The sequence below is a fragment of the Protopterus annectens genome, chromosome 6.part0 (assembly GCF_019279795.1).
Source record: "Protopterus annectens isolate FY-2018-M chromosome 6.part0, PAN1.0, whole genome shotgun sequence".
NCBI classification, from domain to species: domain Eukaryota; kingdom Metazoa; phylum Chordata; order Ceratodontiformes; family Protopteridae; genus Protopterus; species Protopterus annectens.
Genome location: NC_056737.1, coordinates 1,598,665,920 through 1,598,679,699, shown reverse-complemented (window position 1 = coordinate 1,598,679,699; position 13,780 = coordinate 1,598,665,920). Strand labels below are relative to the sequence as shown.

At 43.0% G+C, this 13,780-nt stretch overlaps 1 protein-coding gene across 2 annotated transcripts in view; it reads right to left on the bottom strand.

Moving 5' to 3' along the window:
* The window catches only part of USP40 (ubiquitin specific peptidase 40), a 3,368,940-nt gene that overhangs the window by 92,050 nt on the left and 3,263,110 nt on the right, over positions 1 to 13,780 (bottom strand). The gene's annotated exons all lie outside the window — the stretch shown is intronic.

The window sequence follows — 13,780 nt, the reverse complement described above, 5'->3', positions numbered from 1 at the left end:
TTTTTGTTCAGACCTATTGGAGTATTCTGGAAAAAAAACAGGTAGATCAATGCTTTGATTTAGATTTGACGTCGAGACCACTTTAGGCAAAAAGGACGGATTAGTTCGTAAGGATACTCTGTCCTTATGAAACAAAAGATAAGGAGGATGACAGCTGAGTGCTTGAAGCTCTGATACTCTTCTAGCTGATGTAATAGCTACCAGAAAAAGAGTTTTCCATGATAATAATTTTAAAGAACAGGAGACTGCAGGTTCGAAAGGGGAAAGAATCAAAGAAGCCAGAACTAAATTTAGGTCCCAAGGAGAAGGAGGATTTCTTATGGGAGGTCTGAGAAGAAAAACTCCTTTCAAAAAGGCTTTGCAAAGCTTGTGGGACATTAAGGCAGATTCAGAAATACCCACATGAAAGTTAGAAATAGCTGCCAATTGAACTTTAAGTGTAGAGGGAGATGAACCTGCATGGAAGAGTTCAGCTAGAAAATCAAGGACTAATTGGATGGAAGCAGTGAAAGGATCTATGTCCTTTGCTTGAGCCCAACAACTGAAGCGTTTCCACTTACTCAAATAAATCTTCCGAGTGGAAGATTTATGGGAAGCTATCAAAATATCTCTAACAGAGTGAGATAATTGAGGAAGCCTGGCTAAGGTTGGAACTGGAGGAACCAAGCAGTGAGGTTCAGAGAGGGGAGGGAGCGATGAAACTGACCCGACTGATGGATCAAAAGGTCTGGAACTAGGTCCAGATTCCACGGTCGCTCCAAGAGAAAACGATGTAGAAAGGGGAACCACACTTGTCGAGGCCAGTAAGGAGCAATGAGGATCAATGAGGCCTTCTGAGCGATAGCTTTCTGTATCACTTGAGAGATCAGTGGGAAAGGAGGAAATGCATACAGAAGTCCCCGGGGCCAAACTTGGACTAGAGCGTCTCTGCTGGGTTGGCCTGGTAAAGGGAATAGAGTGAAATATTCTCTGCACTTGCTGTTTTGGGGAGTAGCAAAAAGATCGCAGCAAGGCTGACCCCACTTGAGAAAAATTTCTCTCACTACAGAGTCTTTCAGAGACCACTCGTGAGGCATGAGTATAGCTCTGCTCAACTTGTCCACAATTTGATTGGACTTTCCGGGGATGTGCGTTGCTATCAGAAACCGCTGAGAAGAAATCGCCCATTGCCACAGCCCGAGTGCTTCTCGACACAGCGGGTATGTCCTTGTTCCGCCTTGTTTGTTGATGTACCACACTACAGACATATTGTCTGTTTGGATTGCAATCGTTCCCAAGGGAAGAGAGTCTTGAAGGGCTTGCAACGCTAAAAGCACTGCTCTCATCTCCAGAACATTTATGTGCAAGTGGCATTCGTTTGGTTGCCATGTGCCCTGGACCGTCCTGCCCTGATAATGCACCCCCCGCGCGATCAGGGAGGCATCCGTTGACAGAGTAGCAACCGGAGGGTGGAACAAAGGGTCTTCCCAACAAGAGCTGAGGGAAGACATCCACCACATGAGATGATTTTTGCACGCTTGCGTGATCATAATGGTGTGAGACATTGGAAGTTGCTGGTATGACCATTGAGTAAAGAGCATCCATTGAAGGATCCGCATGTGGAATCTGGCTAATGGAAGCAGAGGTATGGCGCTGCCATAATTCCCAACACTTTCAGAACTAACCTGGCTTTGATTCTGTTGTTGTTGAAAAGGAGTGATACCAGTTTGTGAATGTCTGTTATCCTCTGATGTGTTAGTCTCGCAGACATGTTTACTGTATCTAGATTTGCCTATGTAGGTAATAGTGCGACAAGGCGACAAAACAGACTTTTCGCAATTTATTGAAATACCCAGCTTTTGACAAGCGAAAAGTGTAATCTCTGGCCATCAGAAGGAGATGCTTGGTGGGAGCTGTGAGGAGCCAGTCGTCCAAATATGGAAACACCTGGAATCCTTGTCGTCTCAGGTGAGAAGCTACCACTGCCATGCATTTGGTAAACACCGGGGCAGTGGTGAGACCAAAAGGCAGGGCCCTGAACTGAAAATGACTGGTTCCCAGCCTGAAGCGGAGGAATCTTCTGGAGCGTCTGTTCATTTTTATGTGATAGTACGCATCCCGAAGGTCTATAGAGCACATCCAGTTTCCTTTGCCCAAAAGGGGAAGGATGGATTGCAGCGTGACCATCCGAAATCTTGTTTTCTTGACTGATCTGTTCAAGACACTGAGATCCAAAATTGGTCTCCAGTCCCCTGTTTTCTTTGGAACTAAAAAGAACCTTGAGTAGATTCTGGATCCTTGCTGGTCTGCTGGAACTGGCTGAATTGCTCTTTTTGCAAGCAGTTTTGAAATCTCCAAAACCGCTAGATCCCTTTGAGCGGGTGGAACATCTGGAAGGGATTTTTTTAACTGATTTGGAATGCGAAGAAAGGGGATAGAATAGCCTTCGGAAATGATGGACTGTACCCATTTGTCTTGAGTCAGGGATAGCCAGGCTTCTGGGTACAGTGACAATCTTCCCCCGACTGCCTCCGAAGATGGGCAGTCAGGCAACACCTCAGGGATGCTGAAAGGGCTTGTCAGGGAAGGCTTCCTGATTGCCCTGGTTCTGCGGACCCCCCCTGCCCCTAGGGCGACGTCTACCATTGTTATTCCCGCCTCTGCCTCTGGCGGGAAGCGACTCTGTCGTCAGGCGAAGTCCCTTGAGATTGTTTACGGAACCACATCTTTCCACCTTTCTGGCCTTTGGGGTAAGGCCTAGAAGGAGTAGAAAAACGGACTCCGACGGCAGAAAGGGTCTTGCCATCAGTTTCGCACCTAGTCAAGGTCTCTTTCACTTGAGGACCAAAGAGGGATGATCCATCAAACGGGGAGTTCGTGAAAGACGTCTTGAAGGGGTCCATAAAATTGCATAGCCGCATCCAGGCATGCCTACGTAAGGCCACACCTGTCCCTGCGGCTCTGCTCGCTCCATCAGCCGCGTAAGAAAGAAGGCATGGAGGAGTTGGTTATGGAGTTAAGGGTAGCCAGCTGCGTGTTCATCTTATCTTGAAACCCGCAGCTGTAGGGTCCTTTAACATTTCACTCGCTTCCTTGATCAAGTCCCTTTGAAGACGAGTAAAATGGCACAGGTAGTTCAGCGACGCATGGTAAATGTCGCTGACGAGAACATCCGCTTCCGTACCTGTCCATGGACCTAGATTCCTTGTTAGGTGGATGGACAGGTACTGAAGGATCAGCTAGCTCCTTCTTAGTGGCAGCAGCTACCACCATAGCATCCACAGAAACTCCTTTTGTTAAGAACTGTTTGTCTGCTGGTGCTGTTATGAACTTGGAGGGTCTCCTGGGAGTGGGGTCTACTGAATCAGGAGCCGTCCATGCCTTCTTAGCAACCACCTGCATGAGGGGGTCAAGGGGGACACCCAGGAGGTGGAAGGACGAGAGCCAAACGCCTCAAGATTCACAGATTCGTCCTCCGAAGGGTTGAGGGCTGGCCAATTTCCCCTCTGTTTCAGGATCTCTAGAATGTCTGCAAATGAGACATCTTCAGAAGGGGAACGGGGAACCCTCAGAATCATCCAAATCTGTGTCTGGCGTGATGGACTCAGGTGAGTCAATGTGTTTCCTCTTACACTTCCTCTTCCGAGGGGCTCTTCTGCCAAATCAGGAGAGGCCTCGGAAGAGGATGAAATCCCACAGGGGTTCCTGAGGAGCCGGCTCTCTGCGGTCCGGGATGAGGGAGTGAGTCGACTTAGCCTGAGGCACCATAGAGGAGGGGCGCGGAGCCGACTGTGGAGTAGAGCCAGGCTCTAACACACTCCGCATGACCTCGAATGCACCCCGTCAGGCAGAGCCAGAGGTCCCGCTCCGAGCTAAGAACCCCCTCGGCACTGACAGTGATGGCTCCGAGGCCGATGTCGGAGCCGAACTCACCAGCGCAAGCACCGAGGGAGAGGGGTCGGACAAGGGTCGATGCCACTCACCCCTCGGAGCCGACGAGGGAAGTCCGGCGCCGAGATTCTTCCAAGGAAGAAACGGAGCCGGCAGCGGGCGAAGACAATTGTATCGGCTCTGGCGCTATGACAATCTCGGTTCCGGCGACCCGGCTCCGAGCTCAAAAGAGTCGAAGGAGGAATATGTTGATGGACGGGGCAGGCATCGACTGATGAGTCGGGCTCTGAAGCATCTGGGCCAGTGCCTCGGACTTAAGAAGTCGACTCACTACCCTCTGAAGGTCATGATCCGACAGCCTCGATGACCTAGAGGAGTGAGATCTTTGGCTCCGTTCAGACAGCAGGGGAGATCCTGGAGCGAATGAACGGAGCCAAGAGATGGTGACCTGGACCTCTTCCTAGTTGTCGGCTCCGAAGGTCTGGTCGGAGCCGACACGGAACTCTACTACCTCGGCTCCGGCCGGAGCCGGGAGCCACAGAAACTGTGGACTGAGACTTATCGGCTCCAGCCGAGCCGATGAAGGCAGAGGTTGAGAAACCTTAGGTCTCGGCTCAGTTGTCGGAGCCGAAGACCTAGATGCCTTAGAGGGCTTCCCTGTTGAAACAGATAGGGAATCCTCTGGCTTGAGTAAGCCTCTTAGTATCAATTTATTTTTTCTTTCCTGCAGGACCCTGGGGCTGAAGCCATGGCACACAGCACAGGAGTCCTGCAGGTGCAAAGGCCCCAGACAGTAGACACAAGTAGTGTGAGCGTCTGTCAGAGACATTTTCTGACAGCACGCATCACACTTCTTGAATCCGGAGACCTTTGCTTCTTTGGACATTTTTAAACAGGTGTAAACAAACACACACAAACACACTAGTTACACCCTGTCAAGTTAAATTATAATAAAAACCACTAACTAGGATTTTAAAATAAAATAATACACACACACTCCACTAGGGAAGAGAAAAGGCCTGTAGGCCCAAGGGAAGAACCTAAGGTTCTTGAGGGAAAAAAACGGAAATTTTTTTGAAGGGGATAAAAATATTTCTAAACTAAGGGAAATAAGTGAATATATTAAAAATAAAGGGGTTTTGAAAGACTAATTTACACAAGAAAAAGTCACTTACCAAGAACCGGTAGAAAACCAACCTCGAAGCTGTAGCGGCAAATGAGATCTGGGGTAACTCTCGCCTAGCATTGTGGGATATAAGGGGAGCCTCGAGCCGGTGGAACCAACTCTCGAGCTTTTAGAGTGGCCGAGTCGGAGCCGAGGTCGGCTCCGAACCCATCCAGCAAGAATGAAGGCGAGATAGACAACTTAACATACTATATTTAAAACCCATTTATCTTGGGTAATGAGTTCCCAGTTTTTTGCATGCAGGGCGATCTTACCCCTAAAGGAACAGTTAGTTGAGCAGGGCTTGGAAGGTTTAAGGTTAAGTCATTGTGACAGTTTACTATAGGGGGTGTCTTACTACTTCTAGCTTTGGAGGTGGGAACCCCCCCCACTGCTTAGGCCTATGAGTACCTTGAGACTGTAACCTGGGTGGTCTGGTGGTCCTGGGTTTGGACTGAGAAGGCCTGGAAGGCACAGGAAAGGACCAATTCTTAGAAGGCCAATGTCTACTAAATCTGGGAGGCTGTACTTGCAGGAAATCTGTAACAGTTTTAATAGATTTAGCTTTTTCCTCCATCTTTTTAAGTACTTCTGCTTTGTTGCCAAACAGGTGGTCTTGATTTAAGGAAGCATCCAGTAATTTATCTTTAACATGATCTGGCAAAGTTTGCTTCCTTAAGCCAAGCATGCCTTCTAAGTACAGACCCAGTGACAGCAGCCCTGCAAGATGCCTCTAAGGAGTCAAAACCACATTGCAAAGTATGCTTACCAACTTGTTCAGCAGAATGCATTAAATCCTGTAATTCTTTATTTTCAACACAGTCAGGAATCAACATCATTTTCTGTTTAAGTAATCCAATAATATGCTGCTGATACTTTAACATATGAAACTGGCAGTTTAAGGCCCTAATGGCCAAAGTAGCAGAAGTGTATACCTTCTTACATCATCTGTCCAGGACCCTGAAATCTCTACCAGAGGGGGTAGGGTTTTTGGCAGTAGTAGCCCTAATGCCTTTGGGTCCCTGTGAAATGGTCTCTGGGTCCACAGTAGGATTCTAAAGAGGAACTTATGAGAGTCAGGTACTCTGTAATACCTATCAGGATTCCTGGGAGCTGGAGATAAAGTGTCTGGGGCCAGGCTAGATTCCAAGAAGGCATCATCTACAATGTCCAGTACAGGAGGGCTAGTTAAAGGCCTGTGTTGAGGTAGGAGCAAGAATTCCCTAAACCTCTTTGTGGAGTCAGAGTAATCCTGGCTTTCCCAGCAGAAATGTTCCCTAAGAGTGTGCAAATTTTCACCAAAAGAGAAATCTTCTGGAGGGGAAGCAAAGGGAATGGAGACCTCTGCATCAGAATCTTCATGTAGATAAGGGCAAATCCTGCTCATCAGAAGAAACAGAAATTTCAGAATCCTGATCAGAAGAATCAGAAGGAAAATCAGTTCTAGGTCTAAGAGGGAGAAGACTGGCTTCCCCTGATTAGAGTAATAAGGTCTTCAGCCATTCTTATCATTTGTTTTTTTAGGCATATGGGCCTGACCACGCAGTCTGGGCATTGGTTTTCTAGGCATGGATCGAGTTTTAGGCCTTGAAGAAGAAGATGGCGTCGGTTTGATATGCAAGTCAGTAGGCCTGAATACACCCTCAGAAGCCAGCGTCTGCAGAGCGGCTCCAAACCCATCCAAGGTAGAGACATCCGCAGGTTTCATAGTCAAAGAAGCATCTTGCGGCATACCGGACTCCGAATGGGTCTCAGTAGAGGCCTGCGAATCTGAAGTAGTGGGTATCAGGGGCTGTGAAAGCGCCTCACTGAGTACCGGCAAACTGGCGACTAGCTTAATGGAAGCGGCAGCAGCTTTGGACCTATGCAGTCTGTCTCTGTCTTTATCATTATGTTTTTTCCGAATGTCAGTAGGCGGATGGCTTACTGAAACCATTTCTGGATAATTGAACTGAGTACCGAAATAGTTTGATGCGAAAATGAACAGACGATGAATAGTTTGAGGATTGAATAAGGCACAAAACCGACATTGAGGGATGTCATGGGCTGGGCCTAAGCAAGGAATGCAGTACGAAATCTTTATGAGGTATTTGCTTTCCACAAGAAATACAGTTATTAACTTTTACTGATATCAGTTTAGAGCAAGAAAAAATATCCCCAATGGGGTACTTCGCTTTTTTGAAGACTTCAGTTCTGAAACTCGAAAACGAAAATTTCAGGAGTCGGCCGACTGGCACTTGCAAACTGTTTCTGCTTCGGGTACTGCACGGCAAGAAAGACTGATGTAATGGTATTGGCTGCATGCTTTATACCCCTGACTATCTGACGTCATGGAAGATGAGACAGTAACCGACGCAGGACCCAAAAATTTGATAATCAGGCCAACTGAGGGCTACCTGGAAGCAGATAACCCAAATGTGATGACTGCAACAGTGAAACACGAAGAACATCAATGCAGTTTTCCACATTGCAAATTTGATATCTGCTGAAGTTGCTGATTCAAAGAGGAGTAGAACAAAACTGAGATCTCAAGAGAGAAGACGGAAGAGAGGCTCTCCTGGATATCCTAAGGTGGATGTCACCTTTAAGGAACTGCTTCATGACAGATTCATGACAGATTTTTTTTAAACAAGAAACATCTTTATGGAATTATCACTTATGACATAGGTATTCATACAGTTATATAAATGAAAAAAACATATTTACATATTTTCAGCTGCAAACATTATCCCTCAGATATAACCTTCTGTAGTGATCGTCAATCAAATATTACATATCTCATTCAATCCGGTCTTCCCTTAAATCTCATTTCTCCTGCAAAACATTATTCTGTATGTATTGTTCCCATAATTCCTATTTTTTAATGTAATTTGCTCCTACCATTTTCTAAAGATCCCACTTCCAGTTCTTTTATCTCTGTTACTATATTCACTACTTCTAATACGGTTGGTTTATTGATTTCCTTTTTCTAGTAATTGCTTTTTTGGCACCCAACAGAATTAAACTCAGCAAGGCCTTACTATACACAGGCAATTCAGATCCGGGATCACAGCTCAGAAAAATAATTTTCTTAGTTACACAAATTTGCTCACACAGTACTTCAGACAGAGTAGTCGGCAGATGTCTGTCAACTCCTTACACTCCCCAAAATATGTTGACAATTGCCTCTTTCTTCCCCAACACATCTCCAACATTTGCAATCACCTTCAGGAAAAATTCTTTAGAGTCTGCCTGGGGTATAAAAATACCCATGCAAATGCTTCCCTCCAAGCAAAAATCCTAAATTTTCTAGGCTTTGTTGCACATTTGGGAGCCATACATATGCTCTTATTGTTTCTTTGTGAATTGCTTATCTGATCTCTCATCAATTCTAACTTGCTCTGATTGATTCTTATAGTTATCATGCAATATTTTATATGCCCTTCTAATTACTCCTTTTTTAACATCAGCTTCTGTTCTAGATTCTACTGAAAACTCTTCTAGTGTTGGTCTTTCACTTATGATCTCTCTATTCCTTTCCCTTTGCCTATACTCATATCAATTCTTGATCTTAACCATGCAATCCTAATGTATTCTTGGCCTATTTCCATTCTATTACCGTTCCCTTTCTTAATTATTTGCTCCCAATACCTTGGTGTTCCTTTGTCAGTTTTATCCAGTAAATTACAGCTCCTTCTTGCCTATTCTCTATACCCCTAATTACAGTCATCTCTATTGGCAGAATCCCCTTTCTCCATCCCTGTGATGGCTTAGTTCTTACAATAGTTTCTGCTACTTTGTGACTATAGTATTCTGTACTGTTACTTTTGTTCTCCTCAAGGATCTTCATCCAAAATCCCAGTCTCTCCTTATTTATTGAGCTTCACCCGTTTCATCATCATCATCATCTTTCCACTCTGAATTACAGCTTTCTGCTTGTGCTATGTATAGGAGCATTAACTGTGTAGCTCTGAAATACCCCAACAAACCAGGTAATCCTAAACCACTTTGTTCTGTTGGAAGGATCAACATACCCCCCCCCCCCCCACATAAAAAAAGAAAAAGCTTCAACTCTTTATTAACTGCTAACCACAACTTCTCCTCTGGTTGATAAAAATATGCCTGACCTGTACATAAAACTAAAGGAGCTAAAAACATTTCCACAACTTCTCCTCTGGTTGATAAAAATATGCCTGACCTGTATATAAAACTAAAGGAGCTAAAAACATTTTCACTGCTTCTATCTTTCTATCCATCTCCATAAAACAGAGTTTCCAGTTTCTCAATTTTTGTATGATCTGTTGTTTAGCGTCTTCCAACATATCATAAGCTGCCATCACAGAATTCATTTTAACCATACGCCTAAGTACTTCATGTTATCATGTCTTCCATAAATATGGGTATTGTTGAACCAATTTGTGTGTGGATACGCAGTTTGCAGCTACTGCCTTTGTTCTATCTTCATTAATTCTGCATTCAAAATGACTTTAAACTGCCTCAAAATGTTCCACAACACTGAAATGTCCTTTTCTGGTTTTATTAGGTACAAAATAATAATATCTGCAAATAAAGCCAACTTTTCTTGATTACCTTACCTGCTACATCCTTGAATTTCTTGAATTCCTTATTTTCTTTGCCAATGGTTTCAAATGTAATGCAAATAAAAAAGGGGAACAAGGACACTCCTGCCTGCTTCCTCTGTTCAGACAGAACTTATCAGAGGGGTGGTTTACCACCCCCCACCACACTTTAATTTTCTCCTCCAATCCCTCATACATTGTCCTAATTAGCATTATTATTGTGTCAGGGAATTTCCATTGCCTTAATTATAAAATCCCAACTTACTCTGCTGAATGCTTTCTCTGTATCAAAACCCATCGACAGCAGTGGTATTTTGTTACATTCTGTTTCCCTCTGGATCATCATTACATTAAAGCTGTCAAACATCTGCCTCACTCCCACAAAACCACGTTGATCCATATGTATCAATTTTGGCATCACCTTTGCCGTTCTTTGAGCTATTATAGATAAACACTTTTTAATCATGGTTTAGAATTAAAATGGGCCTATAGGAAGCTGGGTCTGATGGGCCTTTACTAACTTAGGTATTATAGCTACCACATCTTTTGTCAAAGACGTTGGTGCTTCTCGTTTTAACATATTGTTAAACAAAACCTTCAAGATCTTTATCACTCACTTTCTTCCCACCTAGCTTCCAAACCTCCATAGAAATACCATCTATTCCTGGAGACTTTTTTGTAGATTGGGTATACATCACCATTTTTATCTCATCTTCTCCTGTCTTAACTGTTGATAATTGAGCCTCATCTACCACTAACCTTGGCATATTTAATTCTTCCATAAACATTTCCACTTCTATTTTTTATTGATTTCCACATTTATTTGCCTTATACAGATTACTCTGAAACATTTTTGATACCCCTACAAGATCTCAAGTTACTTTCTTTGTTAATGGCTCCCTAAGCTTGGCAACAACCTTTCCTATTTTCAGTTCCCTGAGCTGTTGTGCTAAAAGCTTTTGTGCTCTGGAGTTATTATCAAACTGTTGCTTAGCAGCAATCTTTCTAAACTCATGCATATTATCCAGGTAGTTCCTTATTTTCTATTCAGCACTCTGCTGTTGCACTTTTTGTTCTTTGATATTATTTCTATTCTGTACTACTTTAACCTTTGTCATTTCCTCTAAATAATTCTTATTACTTTTTGACCATCTCTCTTTTTCTTTTATTTCTACCCCATTTTTAAACTCCACTTTCATTTTATCCCACTCTCTTTCTGTATTTTCTGTCTTCCCTAATAACTCTCGAATAATTTCCACTACCCATTCCTTAAATTCCTCTCTGTTTAATAGACAGGTGGGGCAGCGCCATTCTCTCATTTTTATTTTCATTACCATGCATTTGTATTTTAGTCATTATTAGCCCTTGATCTGAAATAGTTATTGGATGAGTATCAAAACTTTTAGTTAAATGCACATGTGCCTATGAAATATAATTTCTGTCTAGCCTAGTCCAGTTCTTGTACCTTGGGGAATAATATGTCAATTTTTCCAAGCTTTTGCGTCACATGCATACACCACATTTCTTAAAACTAAACAAGAAAGGAGAAAAAAAGGCACTTGTTTATCTTACTATCCCTATAACACAGAAAATAACTGAAAATGCTTTACTCTCTAACATGCAGTACATGCCATGTTTTATAAAAAAATACTGTTGAGAAAAAAAATTACTTACAATTAACTCTTTCCTTCCTCTTCCCCTCTCCACAATGTATTTCACAAATGTGATGGATGCTTTGTAATCCCACATTTATTTATTAATTTCAGAATTGCTGTTTTTCTTCCTGTTGATCTCCATCTCCCAACTCTAGTCCCTGGTTCATTTCCAACATACTCTTTGTTCTAGTCAACTCCCATGCTTTTCTCTCTCAAGCATTTTCCTTTGCAACATTGGAAAAGGTTTCCCTGGCACAATCTCTCTATGAACTTTATCATCAGAAGAATAAGAAGCAGACTCTTCTATTTGTTGGACAAACTTTTGCATTTCCTCCTTAGCATGTCTTGCATCAAAAAATGACCGACTCTCCAGGTAAAGCATATTCTGAACATAATGGGATACAGCAGCTTGAATCTCACACCTGCTTCTCGATATTCCCTGATTGTTGGAATAAAGTTACTCCTCTTCTGCCTGGTATACAGCGAGAAACCATTTTACACAAACACTCTACTGTCTCCAACTTTTAGTACTTTGTCTGAGGACGTATCCTGACAAGCATTTTCACCAGGTCTGTGAAGGCCATGACATTCTTGACCCCCTCCCCCCATGTGCAAGAATGAGCAGAACTAAAAATCTTCAGTCCCTCACCTACAATGACAATTACAAGAGGTGGGATAAGACAGGACTTCTCTAAATTTATGATCACCTCAAGGGACTGCTACCACTGGAGTGCCTACTGAAAGGATGCTACTAGGAAGTTCCTCAACGGTGACACAAGCTGCAAGTCATCCAGGTGGGGAATACCTGTAAGATATTTCTACAAGGCTTCACTCACTGTAGCAAATGCCTATGTAAATATGTGGGTGCTGAAGAAAGCCTAAATGGCAACTCTTTACTACAAGTGATTTTTACCGAGAGTTAAATGGAGGAATCTCCTTTGCAGTCCCCCAGAAAGGATGTGCCAGAAGTCATCTATGGTGTCAGGCGAGTTTCCTTGTGGTAGGAAGGGTGTGACCCTCCTGGAACATCACTATAGAGAAAAAGGTGCACCACATATGCTGACTGAAGTTGCTAAGGTCTTAGACGGGATGAAAATTGCCCCTTTCAGAACCAGAAACATGGGAGCAGAACAACTGATTCTGTTTTGTGTAAGAACAGCCCTGCAAGCTCTTTTTCATAGTCTGAGTCTAGACCTCTCCCAAGAGCTCTGTTAAAATGATTTGTTATCTTGGATGAACTCTTTTTGGTGGAGTACCTCCGTTCTAACACATAGTTAACTCAAGACTATATCAAGATTCCACTAGACTTTTATGGTGATTCTTCAAGCCATAGTAAGTTCAGATTATCACCACTATAAAGGAAGACCAAAACCACAGCCAAGACTGCTGCAGCTACGCTGGTGGAGTTGTCCTCTGGGATTACTTTGCGAGCACAGGAGGAGGAGGGGGCAAGACTGTGAGACACTGAGCACCTTCTTCAGTCTTCTAGAAGATCTGTTTGTGTTCTGGAGGGGCTTGGGCTATAACTGAAAGTAGAAGAAGAGAGGCAGATAGGGGTTTACAGTGGTTCCTCACAACAATGAGACCTGTTTACTTATCAAGATGCCATCCACCAGACCATAAGAAGGCTCCTCAAAGAAAACATCCCCTTTAAACTGAGCATCCAAAAATGCCATTCCTGAACTTCTCCTGTGCAGGTGCATACCTTAACTTGTGACCCTCTACAGTGTTTCAGAACAATCAAAATTATAGTGGGTTGGATATCTCATACTGCTTGACAGGTTTGCAGGTCTCTCCTGTTTGCCCCATGTTGTGAATCAATTACTGTAATATTTTTGGTGATTAAGAATGCAATTTGTCATGTGTGACAGTGACTGTGATTGTGAAAGTTGAAAATATTTATTTATTTGACATTTGTTTACCATGAAAGTCCAACTGGGCCAGAATGTGCCCATTTTCAGTACAGGCCAGGGGGAGAAAAACTCCACAATCTCAATCTTTCAAAAATCAAGTAGACATTTTAAATCAGAATGTATCATATTACACTACAAAACATCAAGCGCAAGTTGATTTAATGAGCATGAGAGAAATTTATGTAGATGGTGATCAAGATGATGGCTGGGTTTCACAGTAGTAACTCACAAATGCTTAAATGATAATCTGTTTGAACATTACAGAAATATAGAAGTTTGGTATGGAAGACAAGTGTGGACTGTGGCAAATATCTGGTCTTTTGGATGGTTGTAAAAGAAGACTAGAACTGTACAGAGTTGACCATAATTAGTTTTTTTTTTCTTTTTGGATAAATAACTTAACATGGCATCTTTTCAAAAGCAGTTGCTGGAAGTGTGAAATAAGAAAAAAGGAGGTTTGAGGTATTACACAGTGAAGACTCTACCTTAGCTGAGTCTCTTTCTTGTAGTTTTTACTTAATTGTATGTGACCTTTTTAGCCTTTGCTTAATGCTATTTGGGATATTTTGCAAGGCACCTTAATGCTTAAGGACATCATGCTTGGTTTTAAGACCCATG